Here is a 20810-nt window from a genome sequence, read left to right as displayed (position 1 = left end):
TATGTCTTCATAGCAGTCCTTTTAAGGATCTGAGAGTCTGAATCCTGCCTCCTCCCATTTTTGCTCTGATAGATGTTGATTTTTAATGATTCCTTCTTCTCAGGTTTCAAAACCATCGGCTTGTTTGTTCCTGAAACTAAAAATTGAAACAACAAATCCAGAATCAAACCTTTGGTTTGGGAGGGTTGGTTTATTTTGTTATAAGAGGGATCTAGGCAGGAGTGGAGAAGACACACCTGCAGTGTTTTTAAGATCAGAGGAAAATAATACAGGCAGAGAGGCACCCACCCACTTTGGTCCTCCTTCGATAGAATCCACTCTCACTTTTGCTGAGACAGCCGTGAACTTTTCTTTGTGTTCCCCGAAGTGCTTAACTCAGTCCTGCACACAGAGTAAGCACTTAATACATATTTGCTGATGTGAATCGAAGGCCTGGGGTATTTCCTACAGATTAAGCAATTTTGACACCATAATCCCTAAATAATTCCCAGGAAGTGCTTTGCACAATGGTTTCTATTGCAGGCACATTGGAGCTCTTGATTCCTGTCTTTTGCTGTTTGTTTCTGGTTCATGTGTCAAGCCATTCAGTCGCTGCTCTTGGTCGGTTCTTTAGACAGTCAGGGGAAGCCAGTGATAACGCCAGCGCCAGGGTGGGGCATTTGTATTCTCCAGGTCTTAGAAACTAGACTCCACAGCAGAGACATTATTTTTCCTTGCTGAGTAATAGAGCAATTCTGGACTGCACATCTTTGGAGAGGGACAGTCAAATATAGCTGGGAAAGGTGAAGATGTTCTTAAAACAGTTCCAGTTCTGAGGCCTGCTCCGAGCATGGGGAAATGTGGGTGAAATATTATAGCAGCAACAGGAATGGTTATTGAACTGTGAAAAGCATTTGCTACATAAAGAGGGCCTTAATTCCTATGATGTTATCAGGCAGGGATGTATTAGGTTCTGCAAAAGCAAGTGGCAGTGATCAGCAAATGCATTTTTTAAATGTTCTTCCACTTTAATATCAGATGACTATAACTTAATCCCCAGTTTGTGGAGTTCTTCCATGCCCCCCCCCAAAGAGGGTGTGGTTGGGGCAGTTAAGGAGACCCATGAAGAGGGCCATTTTAATTTCTAGAATGAGTCACCTCCTCACTCTCATTTTTCTGCTGTTTTGTATTTGGCAAGAACATAATTTAAGACATCGGAATCTCTGTACTCACAAAAAATTACGTATAAATTACTATTCTACTAATTAAAATAGAAGACTGTGATAAGCCCAGAAATATTTACTAATCATATACAAAAAGGTCCTTGTTAATTCATATGAACTTTCTAAACTAACAGTTCTATAAAACAAAGTTAGAAATCTTTCAAGAAATCATTTTATTAAATAAAAGCATGGACAGTCACCCCTTTGGATATTGAAACAGCAAAAACATGTTTTAAGTGAAAACTTATTCTATTTTTTGTACTTTAATTTGGGATGAAGCGTCAATGAAAAAACAAAGATGCTATTTCTTCCAAATTGTTTCAACTGGTAAAATTCAAAATGGGGAAGCTAAAATGGAAATATGTCTAATAGATTTAATAGGTTAAGATTTTAAGTTGGACTGTGAATTTGCAACAAGAGCAATCTAGAAATATCATGGCAATATGTAGGTAGCTAATTTCAGACCCTAGATTTGTTCTCAAAAAGAGCATCTGACTCCTATTTACACCTTGGTAGGCAGGCATTTAAAGGAATGCCAGGAACGTGCTATGCTGGAATGCTAAGATACATGCCCAACTAGGGGATTTAGAGAAGAAAGTGATTCTCATTTCTGTTGCTTTCTTTTGTGACTGTTTACAAATGGCATGGAACTGTGACGTTTGTGGGTCTTACTGATGTAACTAATAGCACAATCTATTCATAAATCCACTCCTGCCCGCGCCCCCCCAAACTTGTTGTTTAGGTCAGAGGCTGACTCTTGGCCAGTCAATCACTGCTGCTTACTGGAAATTGACAGAGAAAATATCCCAAACATAGGCTTTTTTTTTTTTTTTTTTTTTTTTTGGAATCACCTTGACATTATAAACTATCTGCTCACACTCTGGCTTAGCAAGTCCTGTCAAGTTGCCCTGGAAGTTTCAACAACGCCCCCCCCCCCGCCCCGATTCTACCCACCCATGCTAAGGCACTGATCCCCCTTCCCCAAAAGCCTGGGAGAATGAGGAAAAGCATGCATTTGATGAAAGCCCATTACTATTTAGGAGGGGGGAAAAGGGAGAGAACAGAACTGGAGCCACCCCAGACCACGACCAGCAGTTGTTGGGTTTAAAGTTTCACGTTGGCCTCTTTCTGAGTAGACAGCCGAAGCTGGCATCAAGGGGCTATCGACTGTCAAAACAGCAGCTAGAGAAACAATCGACAAAGCCATCCCTTGAGAATGTTGAGTAAACTGGCGAAAAATACCGTCAAAGGAGTTAATGTGCGAGCTGGCACCCAATGCCAGACCCAGCGTGAGAACCACTTACGTGGTAATTGTCCCTCCTGGGGTCCCAGCTCTGTCAAACACTGCCCCAGGCTTGCCTTTCAGCACAGGAACTGATCTCTTTTTGACAAACTGTAATACACACCCACCCTAAGGCCCTACCAGCTAAGGGTGGGGAATTCAGGTGGGAAAGGAGGCAATTCTCTAGCAACCACCAGCAGGTTCAGTTTCGCCAGACTCCCCCAGGGTTGGCCAGCCAGGTCGACTGATTCTTGGGAACCTGAGTAATAGGTATGCAGGACCCTGCCCTCAGCAGGAGGTAAAGCCAGACACCAGCTTGACTCTCACAACCCCGTCCATCCAATCCATCCGCCGAAGGGCTCCTCAGCCCCACAATCCCACACTTTCTTTTGTGGTCCTGAGAATAAACAACCACTAAAGGAGAGACTGTGGTCAGACCAAGCATAAGGTCAGAGCAGAAACACAAGGTATGCACGCATCACCACATCTAGGGGTCACTGAAACCCCCTGAAACATCATCACAAAGTACCTGAGAAAAAAGGTGGTATCCAAGTTCCCACTGTGGCTCAGCGGAAATGATCTCAACTAGTATCCATGAGGATGCGGGTTTGATCCCTGGCCTTGCTCAGTGGGTTAAAGGATCCAGCATTGCCACGAGCCATGGTGTGGATCTCAGACGAGGCTTGGATCCTGAGTGGCTGTGGCATAGGATGGTAACTGCAGCTGGGATTGGACTCCTAGCTTGGGAACTTCCATATGCCACAGGTGCAGCCCTTTAAAAAAAAATTAATTCTTTATAACTGCACAGGTGGGAGACACGCAATTTGAAATAGGATTGAATGGGAAAATAGTAACTCCAAAGGAGGGTTTTATTTGTTTGTTTGTTTGACATCAAGAGATACCTGTTGCACATCAGGACTGAGGGCTAGCCTGCAGAATCCCTAAACTTTTGGGAACTCATACCAATTCCCTACTCTGCTAAATTCTCAAAAGAATGAGCAGTCAGGGTTTATGCCTATAAATAAGTAAAATGATTGAGAAGAAAAGCCTGAGAATAATTTTAAACAAATAGTACATGAAGAAAAATAAAAAGCACGGAGTTCCCATCATGGCACAGCAAAAAAGAATCCAACTAGGAAGCACGAGGTTGTGAGTTCGATCCCTGGCCTTGCTCAATGGGTTAAGGATCTGGCATTGCTGTGAGCTGTGGTGTTGGTCGCAGACACGGCTCGGATCTGGCATTGCTGTGGCTGTGGTGTAGGCCTGCAGCTGTAGCTACAATTAGACCCCTAGACTGGGAACCTCCATATGCCCCGGGTGTGGCCCTAAAAAGCAAAAAATAAAAATAAAAAGCATGATTAAGTCACCTAAAATAAAAGTAAGTAGAGTTTATAAATCAATCAAAAAAGACAAATAATTACATGAAAAGATACTCAAATTTGCTAATTATTAGAGAAATGCACATCACAATTGCAATGATCTCACACCAGTCAGATCAGGCATCAACAGAAAATCTACAAACAGTAAATTCTAGAGAGGATGTGGAGAATAGGCTATAATGACTATGAAGAACAGCATGGCGGTTCTTTAAAAAACTAAAAATGGAACTGCCATATGATCCAGTAATCCCACTCCTGAGCATATATCTGGAGAAACCATAATTTGAAAAGATACATGCATCCAAATGTTCACTGAGGCCCTGTTAATAACAGTCAAGACATTGGAAGCAACCTAAATGTTCATAGGCAGATTAATGGATAAAGATGTGGTACATACATACAATGGAATATTACTCAGCCATAAAAAATAATGAAATAATATCTTCTGCAACAACTTGGATGGACCTAGAGATTATCAAACTAAGTGAAATAAATCAGAGAAAGGCAAATATCATATGATATTACTTATATGTGGAATCTAAAAAAAAGGTACAAATGAACTAATTTACAAAGCAGATACAGACTCACAAACTTTGAAAACAAACTTAATGGTTACCAAAGGGGAAAGATGGGGGGGGGGCAGGGATAAATTAGGAGTTTGGGATTAACATATGCACACTACTATATATAAAATGGTTAATCAACAAAGACCAACTGTATACCATAGGGAATTCTACCTAATATTCTGTGATAACCTAGATGAGAAAAGATTCTCAAAAAGAATGGATATATGTTTTGTATAATTAAATGACTTTGCTGTAACTAATGCAATGTTATAAATCATCTGTACTTGAATATAAAATAAAAATTAAAAAGGCAAACATGGGAGTTCCCATTGTGGCTCTGCAGTAACGAACCCAACTGGTATACACGAGGATGCAGATTTGATCCCTGGCCTTGCTTAGTGGGTTAAAGGATCCAGTGTTGCCATGAGCTGTGGTGTGGGTTGCAGATGCGGCTCGGATCTTGGCATTGCCATGGCTGTGGCGTAGGCCTGGGAACTTCTGTGGGTATGGCCCTAAAAAGGCAAATAAAATAAAATATAAAAATAAAAAGGCAAACATTATATAAATGTCTAATAAATGTGGATAATTAACTGACCCATTTCTGATTTTTTAAAAATAGTAAATAAAAAGAACAATGACATAATTTTTTCCCTAGTTGGCAAACTTAAAAAATGATGTTACTAAATGCAATTCATAAACTATGACTAGTGGAAATAATATTGCTGCAAACCACCTGGGAAGCTATTTGATGGTAGGAATCAAAAGTGTTCAATATATTTGTATAATTTTACCCAGTAATTCTGCCATGAAGAAGCCTTCCCCGCCAGCCCCTGGGCACACTGCTGGTGGGCAATGTGGAGCCAATTATCTAGGGTGGCCTTCTGCAGACAGACCATGCAAAACCTTAGCCTTCCCTCTTCCAGTCAAGAGACACCCATAAGTAATTCTGAAGCTCTCACCTGCTTCCACAGAAATTTAGACCTGCTGTTGGGCAGTGCAGGAAGGGTACCTACTGGTATCACTTAGCCTCCCTAGATTTTCCCAAGTTTCATTCTATAGACCAATTTTTTTCTTTTTTATCTTTTATTTATGCACATATTTTTTTCTACTGTACAGCATGGTGACCCAGTTACACTTATATGTATACACTCCTTTTTCTGACATTACATATTCCATCATAAGTGACTAAACAGAGTTCCTAGTGCTACACAGCAGGATCCCATTGCTAATCCATCCCAAGGGCAACATTCTGCATCTACTCACCCCAAGCTCCCAAAACCTCCCCCTCCCTCCTCCTTGGCAACCACAAGTCTATTCTCCAAGTCCATGATTTCTTTTCTGTGGAAAGATTCAGTTGTGCCATATATTATATTCCAGATATAAGTGATATCATATAGTATTTGTCTTTCTCTTTCCGACTTACTTCACTCAGGTGAGAGTCTCTAGTTCCATCCATGTTGCTGCAAATGGCATTATTTTGTTCTTTTTATGGTTGAGTAGTATTCCATTATACTAGTAGTATTCCAATATATATATTCCAATATATACCACATCTTCCTAATCCAATCATCTGTCAGTAGACATTTGGGTTGATTCCATGTCTTGGCTATTGTGAATAGGGCTGCAGTGAACATGCAGGTGCATGTGTCTTTTTAAAGGGGAGTTTTGTCTCAATATATGCCCAAGAGTAGGATTGCTGGGTCATAGGGTAGTTCTATGTATATTTTTCTAAGTTACCTCCATACTGTTCTCCATAGTGGTTGTACCAGCTTACATTCCCACCAACAGTGCAGGAAGGTTCCCTTTTCTCCACAGCCCCTCCAGCATTTGTTATTTGTGGACTTATTAATGACGGCCATTCTGACTGGTGTGAGGTGGTATCTCATGGTAGTTTTGATTTGCATTTCTCTAATAATCAGGGATGTTGAGCATTGTTTCAAGTGCTTGTTGGCCATCTGTGTATCTTCCTTTGAGATATGTCTATTGACCCGGGCTGTGCAGCATTAGAGGTATAGTGGTGAGCATAGCTGCCTTCCAGTTTTTTTTTTCTAATTGAAGTACAGTTGACTTACAATCTTCTATTAGTTTCATATGTACAACATACTGATTCTGTATTTTTAAAGTTAGGAACTATGCATAGCAAGTTATTATAATGTTATTGGCTATATTTCCTGTGCTGTATATTACATTCCCGTGACTTATTTATTTTATAACAGGTAGTTTGTACCTCTTGGTCCCCTTTACTCATTTCCCCCTTCTTCCAGCCCATTCCCCTCCAGCAACCACTAGATTATTCTCTGTATGTGAGTTGGTTTTTGTTTTGTTATATTTATTTGTTTTGTTTTGATTTGATTTTAGATTCTACATCTAAATTAAAACAATTTTTTTCATTTTTTTCATTTTGAGTTATTAAGAACTCCTGATATTATTGGCAAGGCACATTCCACATTCCTTTTTCAGTTTATGTCTTTTCTTTCCTTTCCTCACTCCCTCCCTTCCTCTCTGATTTCTTTCTTCTTTCTTTCTTCCTTTCGTTCTTTCTTTCTTGTGGGGTGATAACCAAAGAGCAATTAAAGGGAAAATGCCTTATTCTATCACAATTTTTTTCACATTGTTGTTCATTTCTATATTTTCTAAATTTTTAATAGCTTTCCCAGATTTTTTTAAGTGAACTTTTATATGTGACCTAGAAAGTTGTGTTAATTTCAGGTGTACAGCAAAGTAAACCAGTTATATATATACATATATCTCTAATTTTTCAGATTCTTTTCACATATAGGTTATTATCCAGTATTGAGTAGATTACCCTGTGCTATAGAGTAGGTCCTTGTTACCTATTTTATATACAATGGTGCGTATATCATATATACAATGGAATATTACTCAGCCATAAAAAGAATATTTGGACCAATAGCCATAAAAAAGTATAAAATAATGCCATCTGGACCAATAAAAATGTACCTAGAATTTCTTTTTTTAATTTTTACACAGATTATTATTTTTGCATTTAGGAAAAAAATACAACTCAAACTATTTCACAACATGGAAAATTTTACAATTTATATTTAGGGAAAAATTAAGGTAGTAATTATGTATGATTTTAAAGTCTTTCCCAAATAACAATCACAAAAGATACTGATTTTACAAAACATGGGCTATATCTATCAACTGATCTGATAATTAGAGTTATTTTAAAATTTCAGTAACAATGCTTTTTGTTGGAGCTTAAGTTTGGTGGGGCTCACATTGCTGTTTTCTTATTCATGTATGAGGGTTCTAAAAAAAAGCCTATCTTAAAAAATAGATGCCTCATAGATAAGAAAAATCAACTAGAACTGATTTTCAATAGATTGTCTCTTGTAAAACAGCCTCAGTGTTTGCATCCAGAATTTTTGCATCCAGAATTTTTTTTTTTTTTACCTCCTGCGAAAGTATGAAATCCCTTGGTAGTTTCTCTAGAAATGAAATCACCAGGACTTTGTTCATTTTTGCTTTAGTACAAAATAATGGTAAGTTCCAGTATGTATTCAGGGAGATCTCCTGGTTTGAAGTCTGAAAATAACCCCAGGGAGCCCCTTAGTCCCTGTCATCCTGTGTTCTGAGTGCCTGCTATATGCAAATTGTTCTTGACCACCCCAAGGCTGAGTGGTTCAAAACAACAGCCCTGCTATTATATCTGATGACTCTTGGAGCCGGGAATCAAGCAGGCTTCCTTGGGCTATTTTTTCTGCTCCTTGTGATGTTGCCTGGGATCACTCCTGGTATATAGCAGGTGGCTGAGCTGCTCTGGAGGGTCCAGGATGGCTTCCCTCCCATGCATGGCAGCCAGTTGGAATGTCTGAAAGGTCGGTCTCCAGTAGCCCCTCTTCCTTTCTATGTAGTCTCTGCCTCTCCAAGTATTATCTGCAGCAAGGTAGTCAAGACTCCCTGCCTCCTAGCTCAGGGCTCTGAAAGTGAGAGTTCCAACAGGCAGGAAGTGGAAGCCAACAGGCAGGAAGTGGACATTCCTCTTAACACCTGGGCCTGAAAACTGGTTCAGCTTCACTCCCATTGTATTCTGTTGGTTAAAGCAGTCGCAGAGCCTGGCCAGATTCAAGCAAAAGGGACATAGACTATACATCTCAATGAGAGGAGTGTAAAAAAACTTGAGATCAACTTTATATCACAACAAAAATATTGTTTTCACATGGTAACCACACGTTGCAGTTGAATTTTGAAAAATTTTTATTATTATTATTTTGCAGTTGAAAAAAAGTAAGCCCTAAAGAGGGTGAATATTTTTTCAGATCACACAACCAATAATATCAGAGCCCAGGTAAAGCCTGAGTTTGTGTGAGTCTGAAAATTATGCCATTTTCTTTATGCCACATTGGCCACAAAGAAACTTTTCATGGTATGTTTACAGCTATGTATGGAGCACATGGATATATTGCATGTAGGAAAGGAGAATAATGGGTAGAAATTCCCTCTCTCATGGCTGTGGCAGAAAGGTGGCTGAATTTTCCAGCAAAGATTTTAATCCCTCTTTGATTAATGTACAAAGAGTTGACTCTTGGGTTAGACTATCTGGATCTCATGAAGTGTCAGTTTACTCTTGAAGCCTGCCCAAGGAGATGCAGAGGGTTGCAGCCTTCAGTTGTGTCTTTTAGATTCTATAGTGTGAGGAATCACCCCAGAACTTAGTGGGCAATTCTGCTAGTCTCAGCAGTCTAGACTGATCTTGGCTATGTTCCCTCCCTTGTCTGTGTTGAGCTGTTGGTGTGAAAGGACTGGGATGGCTTCACTCATGTGTTTTGTGGCCAGGAGACCATTTGCATGGGCCAGCTAACTATTGGCTGGTAAGCCTTGCTTATCCTCCACATGAATTCTTATCCTCCAGCAAGAGAAATCAGGTTTGTTTTCATGGAAGCTGCAGCACTCCAAGAGCAAGGCTTCTTGGGATCTGGGCCCAGAACTCACACATCATTGATTCCATTGCATTCTATTGGCCAAAGCAAGTCATAAGCCCAACTCAGACTCAAGCAGTGGGGAAATGGACTCTGCCTCTCTTGATTAGACAAACTGCAAAATCACACTGAAAGAGTCTGGATACACAGAGAAGAAGAATGACAGACATCTCTGTATTCTACAAAAGAAACCTACTTGTTGAGACTTTCTATACTTTCCAGAACACAGCAGCAGCCAGATATAGCTACCCACAACTCTGATAAATTGACTTAAATGAAAATGTGAGTTTTGTGATTTCAAGAAAAAACTACCCAGATAATTAATCTATAACAAAACTAATAAATCCAAAGGACATTCTGAAGTACTCATCATCATAATCCAGGGATAGTTTTAAATTTGTTATGGTCCATTTTAATGTCTACATGTGTAAAGACTCATTTGTTTTGTTTTGTTTTGTTTGCTCCCAGACACTTTAAAGCTGGTTCCCACCCCCCCACCCTCGAAGTCAAATATTATCCCTTAAACTCACACATTAGTATTCTGCAGTAAACCTAGTTAAAAAAAAAAAAAAGAAGCCACACAAACTAAAACTGTACAGTGAGAAATCAGTAACAACCTAGATTCCCTGAAAGGTCAATGAATGTTCTCTGCATTTTAATTACTACTACAGGATTCATATTTGAACTTAAACAGTGAAGAATATCTATTGAGTGTATTATAGGTACCAAATAGGTACTGGACACTTGATGTATCTCATTTGTTTATATGCAAATTTATGATCCAGAAATGAACACTAGCATCTCTACTATTCATGTCAGGAGATTGAAACTTAACAAGTACGGTACCTTGCTCAAGAGTCCTTCCTGTCCACTAAGAGGTAGAGTCTATTTCATCATCTCTTAAATCTTGGCTCCACTGCGTAAGCTATTTTGGTCCAGGGACACTGGCAACTGTGATGCAGGCAGAGAATTGAAGCATACTTACACATTAGGGCTTGTTTTCCTGCTATGCTTGAGATCCTAGGACCACCATATGAATGAGTCCTAGCTGCATTGCTGGAAGATGGGAGGCTACATGGCAGAGATCCAAAGGGGACCAGCTGAGAGTCAGCCAGCCCTTGGCCAATCACCTGTCAATTTCCAGACGTGTGTGAGGTCATCCTAGATCATGCATCCTCCAGCCAACCATCCAGCTGTCCCAAGCTAGTGGGAGCATCGCTGGGAGCCAAGCCCATGCTATCATGTTCCAAAGCTTATGTCCTTAATAGGAACATTGTACTGACTTCTGCAAAATGTGTATTCTTCCTCAGAATGTTGATGAGATTACCAGCTGTTAAAATATCTATAAAGACTGCCTGGCATAGGGAAGTGGAAGCAGCAATTTGCCTTGCTCATGAGCCCCAAGTGTCTTTACACATACCAAGGACTAATGGAGTAACCCTCAGGAAAACAGACACCCATGAAAATGATCAATAAAACCTTGGATGTTTTTTAAGAATTTTGTATTAAAAGTATAGTTGATTTACAGTGTTCCTTCAATTTCTGCTATAGAGCAAAGTGACCCAGTATATATATGTGTGTGTGTGTATGTGTATATATATATATATATATATATACTTTTTCATACTATATTTATGTTTATCTTATGACCCAGTATATTTATATTTATTTTTCATACTCTCTTCCATCATGTTCTAATCCAAGAGACTGTACACAGTTCCCTGTGCTATACAGCAGGATCTCATTGCTTATCCATTCTAAATGTAATAGTTTGTATCTACTAACCCCAAACTCCCAGTCCATCCCCTTCTTTCCCCACTTTCCCTGGCAAACATAAGTCTACTCTCCATGTCCATGATCTGTTTCTGTTTTGTAGATAGGATCATTTGTGCCATATTTCAGATTCCACATATTAAGTGATATCATATGGTATTTGTCTTTTGCTTTCTTATTTCACTTAGCTTGATAATCTCTAGTTCCACCTATGTTGCTACAAATGGCATTATTGTGTCTTTTTATGGCTGACTAGGATTCCATTGTGTATATATACCACATCTTCTTAATCCACTGATCTGTCAATGGACCTTTGTGTTGTTTCCATATTCTCAGCAATTGTGCATAGTGCTGCAATGAACATAGGGGTTCATGTATCTTTAGGACTTGGATTTTTAAACAAAGCTTCAGAAAGATAAAGTTGCAAGCAGCAAGGACATAGATTGAGGAAAAGGGGAGAAGAGAAGCAGGGAAGACAACAGCAGCCACTTAGGGGTGAATTAATGAAGGTGTGAGTCAAGACGGCAACAATGAAATAGAGGAGGCAAGGAGACAGCCTTAGGAGGGGAATCTATAGGACATGATTGTTTATTCCTATGCCCATCTTTATAGCAAGTTACTTCATTCAAGCACTCTTCACCTGAATTCCCATGGAGTCCTGACTGACACAGTTTATTTGAAAGTTAGGGAGAGAGAGAGAGAGACAGAGGTGGAAAAAGATTGGAATATAGGATCCATGTGATCTCATTTGAAAATCTCTGGTCTGAAGTCAGGAAGTGGGAATTGTGATCCTTCTCCTGACATCCTTTACTTTGGAGCTTGAATAAGTCACTTTACTGCAACCCTCCGACCTCAGTCTTCATCTCTGTCAAAAGGGAATCCTTTGAAGGGATGGTGCGTGTTAAGGTGACCTTATAAGCATATATATATATGACTATAAGTTCATAAATATAGTCTATTACTGATTTGTGAAATGGTTTTCTCTATGAACACTTCCCATACCCAGATAAGGACGAGATCAGAAAAAGCTAAATGGAATTTACCAGAATCCTTTTCATTAATTTCTCACTAGTGCCGACTATTAGATTAATTAGAAATCCAGATTCTCTCTAATGCTTTGGGGAATTTAGTTTGAAGGCTCAAGAAGCTGATCTAAAGGGAACTGACATCCAGGAGAGATTTCTCTGGCCTCATACTGCATTGACCAAGAGATTTAGATATGAGTGATCCCAGTCCAGTGTGGCCTCCTGCCAGCTGAACCAAGACAAGAGTTCTTGGTTTCAAATCCTAGGCCTATCTCTTAATAGTTGCATAGTTGTGGGCAAGCTACTTAGCTGATCTGTGTCCCAGTTTCCTTATTTATAAAATATGATATGATAATACCTATTTTATAGAGTATAAAATAGGATAAAATAGTACCTATTTTATAGAGTTGCTGTGAAAGTTAATGAGTTCCTTCTAGGTCTGACGCTTATAGCGCTGTCTGGCACATTGCAGTGCTTTATTAAAAGGTTACCAGTCAGGATTATTGCTTTTTGGTGTAAACTGAAACCTCCTTCCTTCCCCTCCAAGCTTATAAAATCAAGAAAAATCCTTTCTCACTGTTGGCCTCAGTTTCTCTCTCTTGCTGGCTCAGGGTACTGGTCCCCAATCGTCCCTGTGCTTGTTCCTCCTGATACTGTCATAGCAACAATGTACCAAGGGATACTGGTCAGTCCAATTATTACAGAAAAGGGATCTCCAGTGACCCAGAAATCACATGGCCAAGGACAAATTCAGGGAAAACAGCCAAATTCCTTGGACCACGTAAGCGTTGTATGAGGGACAGTATGGGGATGTCTGTATGTTTGTCCTAATGTAAGGATGTTGGATGAGAAAAATGGGCCCATTATTGATGAGTAACCTGGGAATTCTGCTGTAGGTAGAAAGCTCAGAATTCGAGGGGAAGATAATTATCTTAGATTTACAGAGCAGGGCAGGGAGAGAGGAGGGACTATAAACAAGCAAAGGATCCCTAAGAGGTGAAATCAATTTTTTTTTAGGGCCACATCCATGGCATATGGAAGTTCCCAGGCTAGGGGTCAAATAGAAGCTGCAGCTGCTGGCCTGCACCACAGCCACAACAACGGTGGATGTGAGCCGCATCTGTGACCTACACTGAAGCTCATGGCAATGGCGAATCCTTAACCCCTGAGCAAGGCCAGGGATTGAACCTTCATCCTCATGGACCCTAGTCAGGTTCTTAACTCACTGACCCACAATGGGAAGTTCCTGAAAGGTGAAATAAATTCTTAAAGAAAGACCTCTGCTGACATCATGACCATGCCTGGGGTTTCAAGGTCTGTCCATGCACTGCCCACTGCTAAGCTACCACTGACTCTTCCTCCCATCACTGACTGTGGGTGCAGCCAAGAACACTATTCTTACAATAGGAAACAAAAAAGGTAAGTCATCACTCTCAGCCAATAATGTGGAAGAGACTAGAAAAATAAATAAGTAAACAGGGAAGAAAGCCATCATGGGTTTCCTTGAAAGTTAAATCGAATTTGTCTCCCAGGAGTTCCCATTGTAGCTCAGCGGGTTAAGGACTCAACATACTGTCCATGAGGATGCGGGTTTGATCCATGGCCTTGCTCAGTGTGTTAAGGATCTGGTATTGCCACAAGCTGTGGCATAGGTCAAAGATGTGGCTCAGATCCTGTATGGCTGTGGCTGAGGTGTAGGCTAGCTGCTGCGGCTCTGATTCAACTCCTAGGCAGGGAATTTCCAGATCCTCAGGTGCGACCTTAAAAAGAAAAAAAAAAAAAAAAGAAAAGAAAAAAAGAAAGAAATCTGTCTCCTAGGAGTAAAGAGGCTATTGTTGATGGAGGGCTGGGATTTGATTGTATTTTAGATTAACTTGATCCCAATAAAGATGGAAGCCTCAGAGCCAGTTATCTCCAAATGCAGGTGTAGCTAGAAGGTTTGTTTACTTTGGATATTAACATGGTGCTGCACAACATACTGGAAATCACCATCTCCATCAATATTTAATCTGACTAACTCAGACAGTAATCTAAGGAATGAAATAAATTAATCACTGGCTTTTAAAGGAGAGCCTCTTTCACAAATCTGAGGCCTAAATGGGTACCGTGTGAGAAGTCATGTGATGCAGCTAGCTGAGGAGGTGAATTTAAAAAGATCAGAACATTTCAAGGAAACATAGCCTCCCAAAGCCCCTCTCTCCTATCCTCTATTTTTTTTAAGGATGTCCCCTACATATCCACTAACCTGGGACCTGATTCTCTTCTCTCTGCCCACTGTTGCATCTACTCTTCACCTTGAAATTAACCTTTTAACATTTCTCCATGGAAGGGAAGGAATTACATGGCTTAGAAATGGCCTTTATGGCTACCATGGAATTTTCAGAGCTAATTTTTAAAGGCCAGTTCTTCTTTTTGTTCACTGTTAACACGCATCTCTTGAGTTCTATCGATGTCTCTCTGGCTGTAGTGCCTCTCTATTGCTAAGATTGCTCTGGGTGGGTCCAGGGTCATGCAATTTTTATTACGTACGACAATGCCTGTAAAATTATCAAGCAGGGACATCAAAAAGGCCTGCGTTGCCATAGCAGCAAAGCTGTAACAGCCCAGCTATCCACTCAGGATTCTCATGGTGATAATGGACCTAATAACTTTAGCGCAAACTCGGGGTCAAGAAGGATCCATCCTAATGGCGAACTCAGTTATCAGCAAGTTACCATCATTTTCGATCACACCTAGGGATGTTGAAGGTTGAATGATGTGATGCATGCAAAGCATTAAGCACAGAGCCATTTAGTAATAACAGTAGTGATCACTTTGTGCCAGATTCTATACTTACCACGGATCAGGGATCATAGTAATATTCATTCACAGCTGCCTAAGATGTTGGTGCTATCATTATCCCCATTATACAGATGAGGAATTGAGACTTAGTGTAGTCAGACAATTTGCCCTTGGCTGCAAAGCTAGAAAGTGGTAGGTTTGAACGCTGGCAGCGAAATGCCAGGGCCCCTCTTGTGTAATATTTTGCCCATCATCAGCCATTTACCTGGACCCACTCACCAGTTTCTGCTTTGACCTCTCATCTTGAACTCAAGTGATTTGAAACCTCGTGGTCTCTTCCTTTTCTGTTGCTTCTTTCTTCCCCAAGCTTTCCCTTCCTCCTTCCCCTGCACAATCCCAAATCCTCCTGGGAGGGGGGACAGTCAAAATATTCAATGAGCGATCATGCTCAGAAAAAGACCAGTTAGGCTTGATGCACCAGCCTGGTCATGAAGGACCCCTGCAGCTCCAGTGATGAACCCCTTTCCGGGTGGTTTGTGGGAACGGCTCCACAACAGGAGGGACCAGGTTGACAAGAGAGAGAATGCTGGGGCGAGGTATGGGGCAATGCCTGTGTTCATCTGGTATGGAAATGCCAATATCGTAGACATCGATTCTGAATTTCAGCCCTATAAGTCACTGATTGAGGTTTCTTTCTTTCTTCTTCTTTTTCTTTCTTGGCCTCCCTGCAGCATATGGAGTTCCCAGGCCAGGGATCAGATCTGAGCTGCAATTGCAACTTATGCCCATAGATGTAGCCACACCAGATCCTCAAAGCACTGTGCAGGGCTGGGGATTGAACCCGTGTCTCAGGGCTCCAGAAATACCACTCATCCTATTTTGTCACAGTGGAAAGTCCTGCCCAGGGTTTCTATTCCAGTTTCACTTGATAGATTCAAACCATCTGGAATTAGTCTTCACTCTACTTTGCTCTCTTCTTTCTTATTCTCATCTCACTGCCTTTTCCCATCTGTGTACCAGACCCTGTGTAGACCCTGCTCTGTGTAAAGGAAGGTGCCATGTAGAATCTGCCTCTGTATCCCCCTCGCATGCACTGCTAAGTAAATAAATGAATCTCTGCATCTGGTAGTAGTACCTGTTGCTACATATTTTGGAGTCCCAGCTGGATTTATGGAGCCTTGAATGTTGGGGCAAGTGTTTACATCTTCACTTCTAGGAGCCCACAATTCTCTAACACAAGCTACACCCTCAATATGGAGAAACCGTAATAATAAACCAATGATAACTTTCATATTGCTTTACACTTTATTCTTATTTTTTTAACTAAAGTATGGTTGATTTACAATGTGCTCATTTATGTTGTACAACAAAGTAGATTAGTTATACACATATATATATATTCTTTTTATATATATATTCCTTTTCATTAAGATTTATCCCGGGAGACTGGATATAGTTCCCTGTGCTGTACAGCAGGAACTTATTACTTATCCATTCTAAATGTAATAGTTTGCATCTACTAACCCCAAACTCCTACCGCCTACCCCTTGGCAACCACAAGTCTGTGCTCCTTGTCTGTGTGTCTGTTTCTATTCTGTAGATAGGTTCATTTGTGCCATATTTTAGATTCCACATGTTAAGTGATATCATTTCGTATTTATCTTTCTCTTTCTGACTTACTTCATTTAGTAGAATAATCTCTAGTTGCATCTGTGTTGCTGTAAATGGAATGATTTTGTTCTTTTTATGGCTGAGTAGTATTCCATTACCATATCTTCTTAATCCATTCATCTGTTGATAGGCATTTAGGTTGTATCCAAGTCTTGGTTATTGTGAATAGTGCAGTAATAAACATAGGGGTGCATGTATCTCTTTGAATCTTTGTTTTGTCCGGGTATATGCCCAGGACTGGGATTGCTGGATTATATGGTGATTTCATTTTTAGTTTTTGGAGGAATCGCCATACTGTTTTCCATAGCGGTTTCACTAACTGACATTCCCACCAACAGTGTAGGAAGTTTCCTTCATTTTTCACTTTCTTTTTTTTAATTTTAATTTTTTAACATTATAATCAATTGTTATTTCCCCAATACATTTTTTTCTACTGTACAGCATGGTGACCCAGTTACACATACATGTATACACTTCTTTTGTTTCACATTATCATGCTCCATCATAAGTGACTAGACATAGTTCCCGGTGTTACATAGGAGAATCTCATTGAAATTCAGATATATACATAAATATGTACCATACACATTTAGACATGTTCTCATATCTTACATATGCTGATTGTATATACACACACATAATCTTAAAAAAAAACCAACACTCTGAGGGCAGACAATTTTTTCTCCATTTTGTAGGAAAACTTGGAGCCAAAAAATAGGGACTATGTATTTTCAATTCATTTCAACAACTATATGCAAACCTTCAATGTAGTTCTTACTGTCATGGGCACTGGGTGGTAGGTACTCAGTGGTGAACAACTCAGAGTGTTTCATACCTTTTGGAAGTTTTCAGTAAGTGGGAGAAATCAGATTACAAATTGAAGGGAAAAGGAAGAAAAGGAAAAGGATGCTATGAGGGGCTAAACCAAGGGAGCTATAATTTAAATTTAGGGGGATTGAGGACATACACGAAATGATACCCCACCTAGTAAGGAGCTGGGCAAAAATTGGGGTCTAAGTCTGTTGGGCTGATAGTGGAAAAAATGATATCTGTGTGCTTCATTTTGTAGAAGAGATGGGCTCCTAACCTTTTTTTGAAAACAAATCATTCCATTTTAATTCTGTTTTAGTTTTTCTACTATTCACCAAATAGAGTAAGAAAAAACTCTCAAGGGTTCCCCATGTAGGGATCACTTGATGAGCAGTCATTCTAGGTGTTATCCAAAAATTACTTGAATACCTTCAGTGGTTGGGAGCTCACTACCTCAAAATGTAGCCTATTCTACTCAGTAATGCACAGGATTTATTATTAAACTCTCATCATGTGCTCAGAGCTTCTTCCTCATTATTTCCAGCCAGTCAACCCAGACAAACATTAGAAAAAGAATTGCCGGGAATTCCTGTCATGGCTCAGCAGTTGGCGAACCTGACTAGCATCCATGAGGACTCGGGTTCGATCCCTGGCCTCACTCAGTGGGTTAAGGATCCAGTGTTGCTGTGAACTGTGGTGCAGATCACAGATACTATGGCTCTGGTGTAAGCTGGCAGCTATAGCTCTGATTGGACCCCTGTCCTGGGAATCTCCATATGCCGTAGGTATGGCCCTAAAAGGACAAAAAGACAGAGGAAAAAAAAAAAAAAAAAAGGAAAGAAAGAAAGAACTGCCTTCTCGCCATGATTTTCTCCATGATACCCCACTGATTTCAAGGATCCATTCCACCAGGGCCCACTTTTATTTTTATTTTTTTTATTTTTTTTTTTACCATGACCATCATCTTCTCTTCCTTGGGTGTCCCTCTTAACATAGCACAATCAGAACTGAACAAAGTGGCATTGGACCAGCCTACCAAGTGTCACAATTTTTCTTCCTGTGATCTGGCCACTTCCCTTTCTCCACGGCCATAGTCTGATAACAGATGGACCACAGCATCCTGTGTTCAACTCTGTCATGGTGTTTCACATTCCTATTATTTGTTCATGTGTTCTGCTTTTTACTCATGCAATTATAAACATTTTGAGGGAAGCTTCTACTATAGGGTTTAGCACATAGCAATCATACCATGAATGTTCTTGGGAAATAAATTTTTGAAATGGAGAAATCCCCTCTGTTTACATCCAATTTGTCTGAATTCACTCCTTCAAAATGGGATTTAAAAATCAGAAGAATCCATCAGAGTTTTGTCCAAATGCCCAGGAGTGGGATGGATAAGCAATGAGATCCTACTGTGTAGCACTAGGGACTCTATCCAGTCTTTTGGGATAGAACATGATGGAAGGTAATAAGAGGAAAAGTCATACATATATGTGTGTGTATATATATATATATATATATACACATATATGTATGACTTGCTCACTTTGCTGTATAGAAGAAATTGGCACAACATTGTAAATCAACTATACTTTTAAAAAATTTTTTAAAAATGCTAAAGAAAAGAGTGGAGTCCATCATGACTATCCAAACTATCTAATTCTGCCGTGAGGACATTGAGAACATTTGCCTGGTTGGGGAATCTGGGGCTTTCCTGCTAAGCAATCAGGCATGAGTGATTCCCAAAGTATTTCTGTTTAATTCAAAGACAACTTTCATTAAAATATTTTTTGGCCACACCTGTCGCATTTGGAAATTCCCAAGTCAGGGATTGAACCCCCATCATAGCAGTGACTTGAGCCACAGCAGTGACAATGCCAGATCCCTAACCTCTAGGCCACCAGGGAGCACCCAAGAACAACCTTTAAATTCCCTTTATTTTTTTTGATTCACTTAAAAGCTCTCAGTCCATCTTTATACCTCTTTAACTTTCCTGCTCTGTCTTCAGCCAGTTTCTCCATTTTGCTCTGCTCCTGAATTCTTGCTCATTTGCCATCATTTTGTCCTACAGGGAAAAATGTTGGTTGGGGTGCTTCACTTTAACATTTATCTTTTCCTAAAAAAGGGGGGGGAGGGGAGTTCCTGTTGTGGTGTAGCAGAAATGAATCTGAGTAGTAACCATGAGGTAGTGGGTTTGATCCCTGCCCTTGATCAGTAGGTTAAGGAACCGGTGTTGCTCTGAGCTGCGGTGTAGGTCGCAGATGTGGCTCGGATCCTGCATTGCTGTGGCTGTGGCTGGCAGCTATAGCTCTCTACAGCTCTGTAGCTCCGATTCAACCTCTAGCCTGGGAACCTACATATGCCGCAAGTGCACCCCCCCAAAACAACAACAACAACAAAAAGCCCCACAATCCATTTGGATTTTGGTCTGCAAGCAAGCTGGAGATTTTTCTATGGGCCAGGCTTCTCTGCCAACACATGGAGAAGAATGTGGTCTCAAGTACTGTATAAATGCTGTTTTCCAAAACCAAGAGGAAGAGCTGTGGGATAAAAATGGAAGGAGAAATAGATCCACATGAGAGGCGGGCAGACTAGTATCAACAGCATCTTGTCTCTGTACAGGCCTGACCACATGCCAGGCACTCTGCTGATTGCTCTTTGTTTACCCATTTAATCTATGCAATAGCTCAGTGAGAGAAGCTTTAATCTATTCCCATTTTACAGAGGAGGAGACTGATGTTCAAAGAGGTTAAATTAGCTACACAAGATTATACAGAGAGTAAGGGGTAGGGGTAGGAAGTAAAATCCTAGCAGCTGTGGCACTAGAGCCTAGGCTTCCTCTTCCCACAGCTATTTCAATGCTGTATATAGGGATTCCTGGAGCATGCTCCGAAGCCATCAGTCCCATTACCATGTGTAGTCTTGCTCTGACCATACCCATCAATCCAGAAGGAGAACGCAGCGTGTGCCATGGTTAGATTGGAGCCGTGAGTCCTCGTCTCTGTCTCTGTGTCACCCATCTGAACTTTTTCCCCAAAGTCTTGGAATAGAAGCTCACTGAAGTCTCATCTCTCCATGCTCTTCCTAAATAAGAACAAGAATGTTAGCTCAGGAGAGGGTCTAAGCCATCATCTGGAACCCTGAGTTTCCCAATGTGTGGAACAAGTGTGCTATTAAAGAAAACGAAAGTCACTTAGTGAGAAAGTTACTCACTTTTCGTCTAGGATAGGTCACCCTGTTAATGTCAAAACACAAGTCTCACTGTGGTGCTAGAGTGTCTGCAACACCTGTCTCACACTTTCTAATCTCCCTTTTTTATATTCTTTTTTAAAATATACTTTTCCTTTATGGTTTATCATGGGATATTGAATACAG

At 40.3% G+C, this 20810-nt stretch overlaps 2 long non-coding RNA genes across 3 annotated transcripts in view; one reads left to right on the top strand and one right to left on the bottom strand.

Annotated features, from left to right (window-relative positions):
• LOC110257380 overlaps positions 1-20810 on the top strand; it is a 481953-nt gene that overhangs the window by 414168 nt on the left and 46975 nt on the right. The gene's annotated exons all lie outside the window — the stretch shown is intronic.
• Positions 19768-20810, bottom strand: part of LOC106506610 — a 381893-nt gene continuing 380850 nt past the window's right edge. The window contains exon 8 of the long non-coding RNA XR_001302031.2: positions 19768-20519. This is a non-coding gene — a long non-coding RNA (uncharacterized LOC106506610). The remainder of the gene's footprint in view (positions 20520-20810) is intronic.

Source organism: Sus scrofa, chromosome 17 (assembly GCF_000003025.6).
Source record: "Sus scrofa isolate TJ Tabasco breed Duroc chromosome 17, Sscrofa11.1, whole genome shotgun sequence".
Lineage (NCBI taxonomy): Eukaryota > Metazoa > Chordata > Mammalia > Artiodactyla > Suidae > Sus > Sus scrofa.
This window is presented reverse-complemented; position numbering and strand designations above follow the sequence as displayed.